The sequence below is a fragment of the Cervus elaphus genome, chromosome 33 (assembly GCF_910594005.1).
Source record: "Cervus elaphus chromosome 33, mCerEla1.1, whole genome shotgun sequence".
In the NCBI taxonomy this organism is placed as follows: domain Eukaryota; kingdom Metazoa; phylum Chordata; class Mammalia; order Artiodactyla; family Cervidae; genus Cervus; species Cervus elaphus.
The window spans coordinates 37,134,877-37,148,171 of record NC_057847.1 but is presented as its reverse complement, the minus strand read 5'-3'; the positions used below and the strand labels follow the sequence as shown (position 1 = coordinate 37,148,171).

General features: G+C 39.3%; 1 long non-coding RNA gene across 1 annotated transcript; it reads left to right on the top strand.

Moving 5' to 3' along the window:
• The first annotated feature begins 4,050 nt into the window (after positions 1-4,050).
• On the top strand, positions 4,051-9,933 carry LOC122688548. The gene is made up of 3 exons (XR_006339499.1): positions 4,051-4,308; positions 4,403-4,516; positions 9,614-9,933. It is a non-coding gene; the product is annotated as an uncharacterized LOC122688548 (long non-coding RNA).
• The last annotated feature ends 3,362 nt before the right edge of the window (positions 9,934-13,295 follow it).

Sequence of the window (13,295 nt, the reverse complement as noted above, 5' to 3'; positions counted from 1 at the left end):
TCGGTTCAGTCACTCAGTTCTGTCCCACTGTTTGTGACCCCATGAACTGCAGCATGCCAGGCCTCCCTGTCTATCACCAACTCCTGGAGTTTACCCAAACTCATGTCCATTGAGTCGGTGATGCCTTCCAACCATCTCATCCTCTGTTGCCCCCTTCTCCTCCTGCCTTCAATCTTTCCCAGCATCAGGGTCTTTTCCAATGAGTCAATTCTTCGCATCAGGTGGCCAAAGTATTGGAGTTTCAGCTTCAGCATCAGTCCTTCCAATGAATATTCAGGGCTGATTTCCTTTAGGACTGACTAGTTTGATCTTTTTGCTGTCCATAGGACTCTCAAGAGTCTTCTCCAGCATAACAGTTCGAAAGCAACAATTCTTCCACAATAGTATGACAAAACCAAAATTAGTAATTAAAATTACAACTCTTATTTCAGAGAGTATTTAATTACTATAAGCTTCTAGAGGTTAGGGACCATGCTTGTTTACCTTGGTTAGTTTCTAAAGACGACCCCCAACAAACCATGTCTCCCTACATTCAGGATCTTGGGTAGTTATCTCCCACAGTGAATCCAGTCTTGTCCTATGTAGCCAATACAATTCAGTGGAATTGAGCCTGCATAACTTCTGAGGCTAGGTCGCAAGAAACCTTGTAGTGTTTGCCTTGGTCTTTTGGTGCTCTGGAGGAAATTGATAACTCTGGTTACCTGGCACTGCCTGGCTGTAAGGAAGCCTAACTTGGCTATGAGCATAGACCAGATGGTGAGAGAGCGATTTTGAGAGAGAGAGAGAGACAGGAAGGCAGATTTGGCTAGCTCCAGCTGTTCCAGCCATCCAGGTTGCAAGCAAACACCTTGTACTAGTTCGGTACGTCCAGACCAGTCAAGCCTTCATGTGACTTCAGCCTCAACCAGTATCTGATTGTAACTACATGAAAGACCTATGTGACCACTGCCCAGCTGAGCCTAGTCAACCTACTGAACTATGAAAGATCATAATGAATTATAGTAGTAAGGTTAAAATTACATTTTGGGGTGGTTTATTATACAGCAATAAATAATCACAACACCGTTCTATTAAATACTCTATCTTCAGCCCCTAGCATGAGTTGGCAAACTTGGTATACTGTAGATGATTGAAATATATTTGCTAAATGAGTAAATAAACTTAAAAGATTACTTGCACACAAATACACATACACGCATGATTGTGTTTAATTGTGAAAATTCCTTAGAAAGCTAAAAAAACGAGTCTTTTTATTTTGTTGGTTTTTGTTTTTAAGTCTCATTTCTCACTGGACTGGATCAGTGATGATTGATTTGGTTTTTGTAAAACAGAGTAAAGTCAAATGTCATAAATGGTTTATTGGAAAACTTCCTGTAAGAATCACTTGTTTAAAAAAAAAAAGAATCACTTGTTTATGTAGTTTGGAAAACTTGTTTTTTTAAAAAGTTCAATTTGGTTTTGCTTTGAAATCCCAAAATTAAAAAAGAATTAAAACAAACTAAGCATCCACAAAGTATGGAGATGGTGCTGTGTCCCCACTCGTGTTTCTGTCACGTGCAGAGAGCACTGATCAGTTGTGACGGCGGAGGATCCATGGAGACAGAGCATCTATGGCAGGTGCTTAGGTAGGGATGCTAAATACTAGAAAAGTGATTTTTCATGGTTTGTGGAACTTGGAATAAAGAGGAGAGAACTAGTATTGTTTCAAACATTCTTTGCCCAAATCCACTCTTTACTCTCTTGTGGTCAAAGATGGGTTTTAGAAAAAGAGCCAAGAAAATAAGGGTGGAGGAAGAGAGATGTAGAAAGAGGAGGAATATGACCTTCTCTGCAACTTGTGCATTCTTCAAGGAAGAAAGCTTCACAAGCATCACATGGAAAGCCAAGCATTGTTTTCTCAATTCCTCTTTTCTCCCACTCCTCCCCTCTGTGTGAAGTTCAGTAGAATAAGATAGCACATTAGCCTTCCCGTGAACCGTAGAAAAGAACCAGGACTCTGAATGAGGGACAGAAGTGTGTTCCTGCTCTGCCCCGAGTCAGGTGCCATAGGGACAAGTTTGCAGGCATCAGCGACGAGGGTTTTATACTTCTGAATCAGAAAGTCCTGCTCCTCTGCCAAGATAGGAAATAATTAATGTGAAGAGGCTAGAACAGAGCAAATACTCAACAAATCTTTGTCACTATTCAGACTGCAGCAAACAGGAGCCTTGGGGCAAATGTCCACAGTGTTCAAGGAGGTGACTCACAAGTATGAAGTATCATCTGAAATAAGGAGGATTCTGTGCTAAGGGCTATCAAAGCCTCTTTAGATGTTGGAATGGGCCCTGTCTTGTTGTCGAGGGCATCCCTTCCACCTCGAACTTGTGCTATCTTGCTTCAAACACTTAAAAACGTGACAAGCGTAAACAAACCTTAGAACTCCTACAATGTATTCCCAGGACTGCCAATTTTATCCTGAGGGAAAGCTTTAGAAGGGATTACCAGCACCCATTTGAGACTTCTATATGTATTTTGAATATATATTGTATATGTATTATGAAATATATTGAAGAAGTGGACCTACAGAGGTTGCTGCCAAATTTCTAATTCACAAAGGGGTGTGTTTTCTCGAGATTTTAGTGGAGGTCTGGCTGCTGCTGTGCACAATTGGAGATAAGTGGAGAGGTTTCTTTTCACTTCAAATTTTTTCTAACTAATCTAATTCTGACTTCCACTTCAAGAGTCCTCTGCTCAGATTATCTACTTTAAACAGACAACCTGCCTGACTCTTTTCTGTTCTCCAGGGAAATATGGGGGCTGAGTGGTATTCTGTGGTGTGTGCTACTTGACCTCACCCTGGTACATAGATGATTTTGCCTCCTGCGGCTCCAAAAAGCTTCTGTGATAAGTTGATTTCTCTTTCTTAAATAGTTAACAATCCATCCTACTATCGCTTCTGGCTTGATTTTTAAATAAATTATTTTCTAACCACACCCACTAAATTCATCCAAAGAATGTCCAGTTTCACCTTAAGCAAATAAGAAAAGCTACCCAGAGTATTAGCTCCAGGAAGGCTGAGAATTGTGGTCAGATGCAGTGATACCACACCTGTTCTGGGGTGTGCCTTCATCCCACCAGGTCAGAGGAGTCAGCTATGAGCCCATCTGTGGGGTCTTATTGCATAAATGAGCCAATTCATGTTGGGCTAGTTCTGAATGATCAAATTCAGCAGCTTCATTGGTGAACCAGTGGGCCAACTTTAATTATTTACAATGAATGAAATGCTAGGTCAGACCACAGGATAACTATTGCTAATTGGGATATTCCATCATCCACAGGATGTGTATTGATATTAAGCCAAACATTAGTGTTCCTTTGAACAAAGCTTGAGAAGTGCCGAGTTAGACAATATATGGATTAAAACGGTTTCACTAGATTATCTCTGTTTAGGGTTCAGCAATGTATTGCCTCTTCCAGGGAGCCCTGAGTGCCTCCACAAGCGGGTTCCTGTATTGCACCACTCAGTCTGGAAGGCAGTGGTCAAGTTCCCCATCTGTTTCCATAGGGAGTGTGTGCTGTTCGTACGTACTAACCACAAGTTTGGCTTTGAAGAGTAAGTGAATGAGCAGATGGATGGATGAGCGCAGTGTCTGATTGTCAAGGGTGTTGTACACAGCCAGTAGCTCTTGAACACAGGACTTCTTTCCAGTAATGGTGGATAATATTACTCACCTTGAGAGGTTGTAGAGAGGAAAAAAATGAGATAAGCAAGATGACTTTATTTAGCAAGCTTATAAAAGTGAGTTAATTTGGAGCTAAATACTGTGAAAACATTCCCAGTCCTTAATCAAATGATACTGTTTCCATTTATATCATGACAGAATTTGGTTGGCCAGTCGCTCTCATCATTCATATACCAGTAGGCAGGGCAGATTTTCATTGTTCTTGAACATCCTGTTTTGGAATTTCCCAGGAAGGAGTTCACATTTCCTCATAGTTTACTGCTATTTCTACTTTGTAGTGCTACAGTGATATGGATGGTCCCTTAGAGAATCTGGACTGTGAGTATTTTGATATTCCAATTTATGATCCTGCTTGGTTCAATTTGGACTGGTCCAGGAAAAAGAAAAAAGAAAACAGAAAAAAGAAATTCACAGATTTATTTTTTAATAATGAAATCTAACCCCTTAAGGATACAGTGCCATTTTATTTTAATTTTAATTTTTATTATGCTTGGTGTGTCCCAAATAATTACATTTTCAGTATGGAAAGCAAGTTTGATAAAATCTGAATTTATGTTTGTTTGGCAACTGGATACCAAAGAGACGTGTAAGAAATCTTTTCTTTTTTAAAAACTCATTTTTTGACTGCTCTGTCTTTATTGCTGCCTGTGGGCTTCAGTAATTGTGGTGTATGGACTTAGTTGCCTTGCAGCAGGTGAAATCTTCCCGAGGCAGGATGGAACACATGTCCTCTACATCGGCAGGTGGATTCTTAACCACGGGACCACCAGCGAAGCCCAAGAAATCTTTTCAAGGTTGGAGATTATTTAGATTTTTTTTAAAGTGTGTATTTATCTAAGTTAGTGTTTACATGGCGTTGAAATGGTACATGCACTAATATATGACTGACAGGAAAAGTCAGGGGATAAAAGACATCTTCACTTAAGAATGACTAAACTAAAAAAAAAGAAAAAAAAAAAAAGAATGACTAAATTTGGGAATTGTTAAGAGTAGAGCAGATAGATACTTCAGTGACTTGTTGCACCGAATAACTTACTATGGTAAAAACAACATTTACTTTGAGAACATTCCTATATTTTTTCAAAATAACTCATGACATCATTTTGTATAATAGATGAGCTTCTTTCTGTGGTCATGGTTTCATAATTTGTAAAACCTAAAAAATGTCTAAACTTCTTAGTTGGAGTCTCTGTTTTTGTAGTTCTTTTCTAGAGTGCAATAACATTAAATTGCTTTGGGTTGAGTGTTTTAAATTCTGAGAGATATGACTTCCAAAGTCATTAAACAAACAGGCGGAAAGACGAAGTCAATGGCCTCCAACAGCTGTTTAAGTCAAATAATGGATTGTATGTGATTACAGACCGGATTGTTGTTTTTAACTAATGAAAAGGTAGACCCTCATGTTCCTAGAAACCCTGATATAAATATAAATAAAAATCTCTGATCTAAGTTCTAAAGCCACTCCTTTGGGCCAGTTTAATATACATGGTCGCTGGAATGGTAACCCCAAAACTACAGTCGGGAAGCTTGTCCCATTGGTGAGTGTACCAGAAAGGCTGCCTGTGGAATCAGGGCTGGATGTTCTGAGTGGCCCTCCTGTCTTGAGGTTGAAACCCTGTAAAGGGAGCTCTAAGGTGAAAGATGATTAAGCTTTTTTTTGGCCACTCCGTGCAGCATGTGGGATCTTAATTCCCTAACCAGGGATCGAACCCATGCCTCCTGCATTGTAAGTGCAGAGTCTTAACCGCTGGACAGGAAGTCCAAGGACGATTACACTTTGAAGCTGGCAAAGGTGCTAAAAGGCAGGAGCTGCTCTAGGAAGAGGGGAGACTTGCACTTGTTCTATCACCATGCTGTTGTGGTGGTTGAAGCTTTTTCAGCAGAACACAGGAGGACTCGTGTCTGAGGAGACAGGTTGTGTGCAGATGCTTGAAGAGCAGAGAAAGCGCAGGTGTGACTAGGCTGCAAGTCTTTCATGTCTTGTGTCTGTAAATCAGGTTGTTGTACTTACCATGGCTGTGTAACAATCTCAAAATATAGTGGCATTAAAAAAAAATCTATAGTTATATTAACAATGAAGGCAGCTTGTTTTTATTAGGTCTGGAGTTTCATCCAGAAGGTTAGAGGCCTGGTGGCTGGAATTGTCTGAATGCCCCTTTACTCACATGTCAGGTGGTCGATGTGGCTACTGGCTGAGGGTCTTTCTAGGGCTGTCCGCTAGAAGAGGTACGCATGACTGCTCTGTTTAGCCTAGACTTTCTCTCCACGTGGTGGCTGGTTGTCAAGGATAAGCATCTTCAGCCAATCTGGCTGGTGACCTGTGCCTCACACAGGGCCCCACACTCATCTCAGCCTTGGTGTAGTGTTCTCTGGTGGTTGTCTTGAAATTTTTAAGTGTTGCAAAAGGGGCTGCTCATTTTCATTTTGTATTGGGTCCCACCAATTATGTAGCTGGTCTTGATTGAGAGCCAGAGAAAGAGAAGTTGCCAGAGGCTATATGGCCCTTTCTGACCTCATCTAGGAAGTCAGGCTCCCATGACATTGTATTTTTTAGAAGTGAGTCACTGAGGTTTCCCATATTTGGAGAGAGAAGGATAGATTCCACTGCTTGATGGAAGGATGTCAAGGTTATATGAGAACATAAATATTGCTATCGCATTTGGTGGAAAATACAATCTGCTACAAATATTCTGCACATATTTCTGCAGGTGCCACTTACTGGGTACAGTTTTCATTTTGGATAATCTTGTATACAGAATGCTCAAATTAAAGTTAGAGACTGAGACTCCAATATATAGACTTGAGATAATATTCTGTAGCCAGATCACAATGTGAAAAGTTTACATCTCGTGTCTGAAACTCCTCAATCACTTTCATATGGAAGGAGCTGATATGGAGGAGAATTTTGAAATGATTTCTTTGGGAAGAGAAGTTGCTCCATTATAGGAAATGGTGAAAGTGAAAGTGTTAGTCACTCAGTCTAGCCTGATGCTTTGCAATCCCATGGACTGTAGCCCACCAGGATCCTCTCTCCACGGAGTCCTCCAGGCAAGAATACTGGGATGGGTAGCCATCCCCTTCTCCGGGGGCTCTTCCCAACCCAGATATCAAACACAGGTCTCCTGCATTTCAGGCAGATTCTTTACCGTCTGAGCCATCATTATGTCCTTTACTGCAACTTAAGTAAGAAGAGACTTCAGAGTGTCTGTTTGGAGAATTTTGAACTGTATTTCAAGCCGTTGCGATTCTCAGTAGACTAGTGCCCAATTCTCAGAAGACTTAGAGTAATGGCAACAAGATAAAGTGTTATTTTTTATTATAAATCTTATTATATTAAAATTTGGTATTGGTTATTATTATTTTGCTTAAAATATCATTTTATTTTATTTATTGTTTTACTAAAATTACTACTATTTTTAAAAGGTGGCAGTAATTTAAGTTTTTATTATTCCACCATAGAGTAAGCAAGGTAGGTAGCCCCAGGGTAGGGTTATTTATGGGCTCACCATACGTATCATAAGGGTTATATACAGACATGACCAACATCTGTGAGGAACGTGTATCTTCTTGAGAAGCCCAAACCCAACACCGATTGACGCTTCTTGGCCATCACCAAACCCTCCTAGAGGCCATGGGAGGGAGTCTGTTCCAATGGGCCCAAGACATACTTAATTCCTCTCAGGAAAGGGAGGGGAAGTACAAGAAGCTGCTTTTGCAGATGACCACTGCAAATATTTGGATTCAGGTAGGATGGAGGGTTTATACCTCTAGATTTCAAAACAGCCAAAGAATATTTTCTGTGGACCAGAGATGTGAATCACTTGTGTGGGTGAATCAATGTATGATTATCATTGGTTTTATCTAATAAGGCCCTAAAGGAGCAAAGGACCAGAAGCCAGCAGTTGGAGTTGCTATCAGATTAATGAAGGGCTACAGGGCACCTATGACTAGAATGATCCACCATTCTTGTTTTTCCAGGACTGAAGCGTTTCCTAGAACTTGGGACTGTAAATGCTGAAACAGGGGTACTACCAAACAAACTAGAATGGTTGGTCACCCTTCGCTTGACAATCCATAATAGGATGCATCTGCCTGTCTGAGACAAGGGAATCTCGGGGGAGCCATTCAGGAGAGATCCTACTGGAGACCTATGAACGTGTCCATGAAAGAAAAACTCACTTGTGAACATTTTGGTAATCATGAATTTAGATTGATGTTATCAGTGGCTTTTTCTCTAGGCATGTTCAACCAGGAGGGTGTAGGCATAGAGTAGGCAGACATTGTATTTAACCAGAATAGGGTTATAATCCTAGAGAGTGGGATGAAGCAAGAGCAAGGCAAAGAAATTGGGAGCAAATTTACAGGAGTGATTATAATAAGTGACCATGGAATTTAAACTGGATAATGGGAAAGTGAGTGAGGATACAAGGAGAACCAGTGAAAATTTTGTAGGCTCAATGGATTGGAAGTATTTGTGGAGTTGAGAGATTATTGAAACTGGGGTATAGGAAGTGAACTGGAGGGAAAAAAACAAAAACAGTAGCTATTGGCCAGAAACTAGGTTGTTTAAAGTTGAGATTGTGGAGAGTTTGCAGTTATTCAAGGGTATATTCATGGGAATGAGTAGCCAGGGTGAAGGGGAGGGCAACATCAATGAAAGAAGGGAGAGCAAGGAATTGAGAGGGCAGACATGGAAAGCATCACTTTTATGATCATGAACTCATCAAGAAGTATAAGAGGAGTAGAACTAAAAAGAGTGAATCTTAAACTATCTTCCAAGAGGAACATGGAGTAACCAAGTAGCGATGAGAGCACTGGAGGATTTAGAGGGTAGGAGATGACTTCAACAAATCCAGTCACCTCTAGAGTGACACACAGGTCTAGCTTAAAAATAGTCCCATCCATGTAATCAAGTGGACAACGAGGGACCAGATTTTATGTTAGTGTTTTTACCCTCATCATCATTATTTTTCAGTTTCAGCTGAGTACCTGAGTTTTATAACAGAGAGAGGAAAGAATTTGATGCTTGTTTTAATCCAACTAAGTAATGAATTTCAAAGTATAGATTGGGGTGGGGGAGGAGCCCTGGAATTCCTCCAGAACTTTATCAAGTTATAACTTTATGCTTAAGGATTCTAAGATATCACTAGCCAATTTTTCCTTTTGTCTTGTGACTCTACAGTGGAGTTTTCCAGAGGCTATGTGATGTTTGAGAGCACAACAGATTGAGTTCAGCAGCAGACATGAGAATCCAGCTGGTTTATATTAAACTAGAAATGAAATAAATTTCAAAACATGGAAAATGACACCATTTGGGGAACTACATTTTTGTTGTTTTGGAAAATAAAGGATTTTTCCCCCCATAAAAAATTTGTTATTTATGTTAACTTGCAATGGGTTTAATTTAAAAATTTTATTTATTTATTTAAAGTTTCTCCCTTTTATTAAGTAAATTTGCTGATTGTCTACTGCATAATACACATTGAAGATTCTGAGATAATTAGTTTTCTGTTGTTGTTATTGCTTAAAAATATTTACTTATTTGTCAGGCTGCTTTGGGTCTCAGTTGCCGCAGGATCTCTATAGTGTCATGTGGAATCTTTTGTTGTGGCATATGGACTTCTATCTAGCTGTGGCATGTAGGCTTGGTTGCCTCATGGGATCTGGGATCTGAATTTCCCCACCAGGGATCAAACCTGTGTTCCCTGATTGGAAGGTGTTTTCTTAACCACTGGACCACCAGGGATATGCTGATTCTGAGCTATCCTGTACAGAGCATCAGATGATAGAGAAAATAGACACAGAAGCAAAATTCAAAGTTATAATGCCATGATAATATGGTCTCTCTGTAGGTATAACTACATTTCTTATTTTCTGTTCCTTCTTTTCAGAATGCTCCTAACCTCTGTCTTCTCATGGCTGGTTCCTTATTATCTGGAGTCTTAGGGAAAATATCCTCTTTTCAGGAAGACTTTGCCTCATTCTATCAGATAAATTATTTGATGTATCCTACAGCCAGGATTCTCCATATACACATCTGAGACACTAACCAACTATGCCAAACATGATTGGGAATAGGTGATTTGCGATTCTCTAACATAAGCTCTACATGAACCGTGCACTTCCAGATGTTCAAGCTGGTTTCAGAAAAGGCAGAGGAACCAGAGATCAAATTGCCAACATCCACTGGATCATCCAAAAAGCAAGAGAGTTCCAGAAAAACATCTATTTCTGCCTTATTGACTATGCCAAAGCCTTTGACTGTGTGGATCACAATAAACTGTGGAAAATTCTGAAGGAGATGGGAATACCAGACCACCTGACCTGCCTCTTGAGAAACCTGTATGCAGGTCAGGAAGCAACAGTGAGAACTGGACATGGAACAACAGACTGGTTCCCAATAGGAAAAGGAGTACGTCAAGGCTCTATATTGTCACCCTGCTTATTTAATTTATACGCAGAGTACATCATGAGAAAAGCTGCACTGGAAGAAGCACAAGCTGGAATCAAGATTGCTGGGAGAAATATCAATAATCTCAGATATGCAGATGACACCACCCTATGGCAGAAAGTGAAGAAGAACTAAAGAGCCTCTTGATGAAAGTGAAAGAGGAGAGTGAAAAAGTTGGCTTAAAGCTTAACATTCAGAAAACTAAGATCATGGCATCCAGTCCCATCACTTCATGGCAAATAGATGGGGAAACAGTGGAAACAGTGGCTGACTTTATTTTTCTAGGCTCCAAAATCACTGCAGATGGTGATTGCAGCAATGAAATTAAAAGACACTTACTCCTTGGAAGGAAAGTTATGACCAACCCAGACAGCATATTAAAAAGCAGAGACATTACTCTGCCAACAAAGGTCTGTCTAGTCAAGGTTACGGTTTTTCCAGTGGTCATGTATGGATGTGAGAGTTGGATTATAAAGAAAGCTGAATGCCGAAGAATTGATGCTTTTGAACTGTGGTGTTGGAGAAGACTCTTGGGAGTCCCTTGGACTGAAAGGAGATCCAACCAGTCCCTCCTAAAGGAGATCAGTCCTGGGTGTTCATTGGAAGGACTGATGTTGAAGCTGAAACTCCAATACTTTGGCCACCTGTTGCAAAGAGCTGACTCATTGGAAAAGACCCTGATGCTGGGAAAGATTGCAGGCAGGAGAAGAAGGGGACGACAGATGGTGAGATGGTTGGATGGCATCACCGACTCAATGGACATGGGTTTGGGTGGACTCCAGGAGTTGGTGATGGACAGGGAGGCCTGGCATGCTGCGGTTCATGGGGTTGCAACGAGTCGGACAAGACTGAGCGACTGGACTGAACTGATACATAAGCTCATTTTGCTGGAGGTGCTCAATCTCTCCTTTGATGGCTTTGAGGAAGCAAGTGGCCATTTGGGGAACCCCATGTGTCAAGGAACTATAGATGCCTCAAGGAGCTGAGGGTGGCCCCAAACCCACAGCCAGCAAGAAACTGAGTTCTGCCAACAACTGGAAGCATATCCTTCCCCAGCAGAACTTCAGATGAGGCTAAAGTCTCACTCACAATCTTTTTTTGTTCGACTTTCTTATGGTATAATTAACAAATAAAATGGTAAGTCTACAATGTGGATATTTGATACATGTACACATTGTAAAAGGATTCCCTCATCAAGTTATCATATTCATAAATTCACGTGTTTACCTTTTTTTGGTGAGAATATTTAAATTATACAATCACAGTGTTATCAACTATATCCACCAAGTTATACATTAGATTCTCAGATCTTATTCATCTTCTTTCATTTTATAACTGAAACTTTGTTCCTTTTTACCAATCTCTCCTTATTCTGGTCACACCCCAGCCCATGCAACCATTTCTCTACTTTCTGTTTCTATGACTTTGTGCTTTTTAAAAAATTCCACATGTAAGTGATAACATGCAGTGTTTGTCTTTCTGCACCTGGTTTATTTCACATAATGTCCTTCAGGTTCATACATGTCACAAACCACAAGATACATACACACATGCACATACACATTTTCTTGATTAATTCATCCCTTCACAGACATTTAGATGTGTCCATATCTTGGCTATTGCGACTAATGCTTCAGTGGACTTGGGAGTACATGTATCTCTTTGAGATATGGTTTTGTTTACTTTGGATGTATATCCAGAAGTGGAATTTTTTTTTGTCACATGGTATTTCTATTTTTCATTTTTTTGAGGGAACTTTATAGCATTTTCCATAGTAGTTTGTATTCCTACCAAGAGTGTAAAAATATTTCCTTTTCTTCACAACCTTGACAACATTTGTGATTTCTATTTAATAAAAGTCATCCTAACAGGTGTGAGGTGACAGCTCATTGTGATTTTGATTTGCATTTCCCTGATGATTAGTGATATTGAATGTCTCTCCATGTACCCTGTTGGCTATTTGTGTGTATTCTTTGGAAAAGTACCAGTAAGGTCCTTTGCCCATTTTTATATTGGGTTATTTGTTTTTTTTGTGATCGAGTTGTATGAGTTCCAATATACTTTGGATATTAGCCCCTTACTGAATATGCAATTTGCAAGTATTTTCATTTTGTTGATGGTTTACCTTGCTGAGCAAAAACCTTAGTTTGGTGTAGCTTCACTTGTTATTTTTGCTTTGATTGTCAAACCCCAAAAGTTATGATCAGGACCAATGTCAAGAAGCTGGCCCTCTGTATTTTCTTATAGGAATTTCACTGTTTCAGATCTTACATTCAAGTCTTCAATCCATTTTGAGTTGGTTTTTGTTCATGGTCTAAGACAGGGATCCAGTTTCACTCTTTCCATGTGACAATTCAGTTTTGCTAACATCATTTATAGCAGAGACTGTTCTTTATCCATTGTATGCTTTTGGCATCTTGGTGAAAAATTAATTGAACATATATGTATGTGTTTATTTCTGGGCTCGGTATTCTGTTCCATACTGATTTATGAGTCTGTTTTTGTTTCAGCACCATACTTTTTTCATTACTATAAATTTGTAATGTAACTTAAAATTAAGAATGTGATGTCTCCAGTTTTATTCTTCTTTCTCAAGATTGCCTTAGCTATTTGAGATCTTTTGTGACTCCATAGAAATTTTAGAATTGCTTTTTTTCTTTTCTGTGAAAAATGCCATTGTTATTTTTAGAGGGGTTACACTGAATCTGTACATCACATTGTATCATATAGACAGTTTAACTTATCAATTCTTCTGAACTATGAACACAGAATATCTTTCAATTTATTTGTGTTTTCTTCAATTTCGCTCATGGACATCTTAAAGTTTTAGGTTATAGAACTTTTACCTCTGTGTTAAATTATTCTTAAGTATTTCACTCTTTTTCATGCTATAGTAAATGAGATTGTTTCTTAATTTTATTTCTGTTGCTTGTTGTTAGTGTATAGAAATGCAGCTGATTTTGTATATTTAGTCTCATGTCCTGCAATTTTACTAAATTTGTTTTTTTAGTTCTAATATTTTTTTGGTTAAGTCTTTAGGATTTTCTATATGCAGTATTATGTCATCTGCAAATAGAGATGCTTTTATTTTTCTTTTCAGTTTGAATGACTTCAATTTCTTT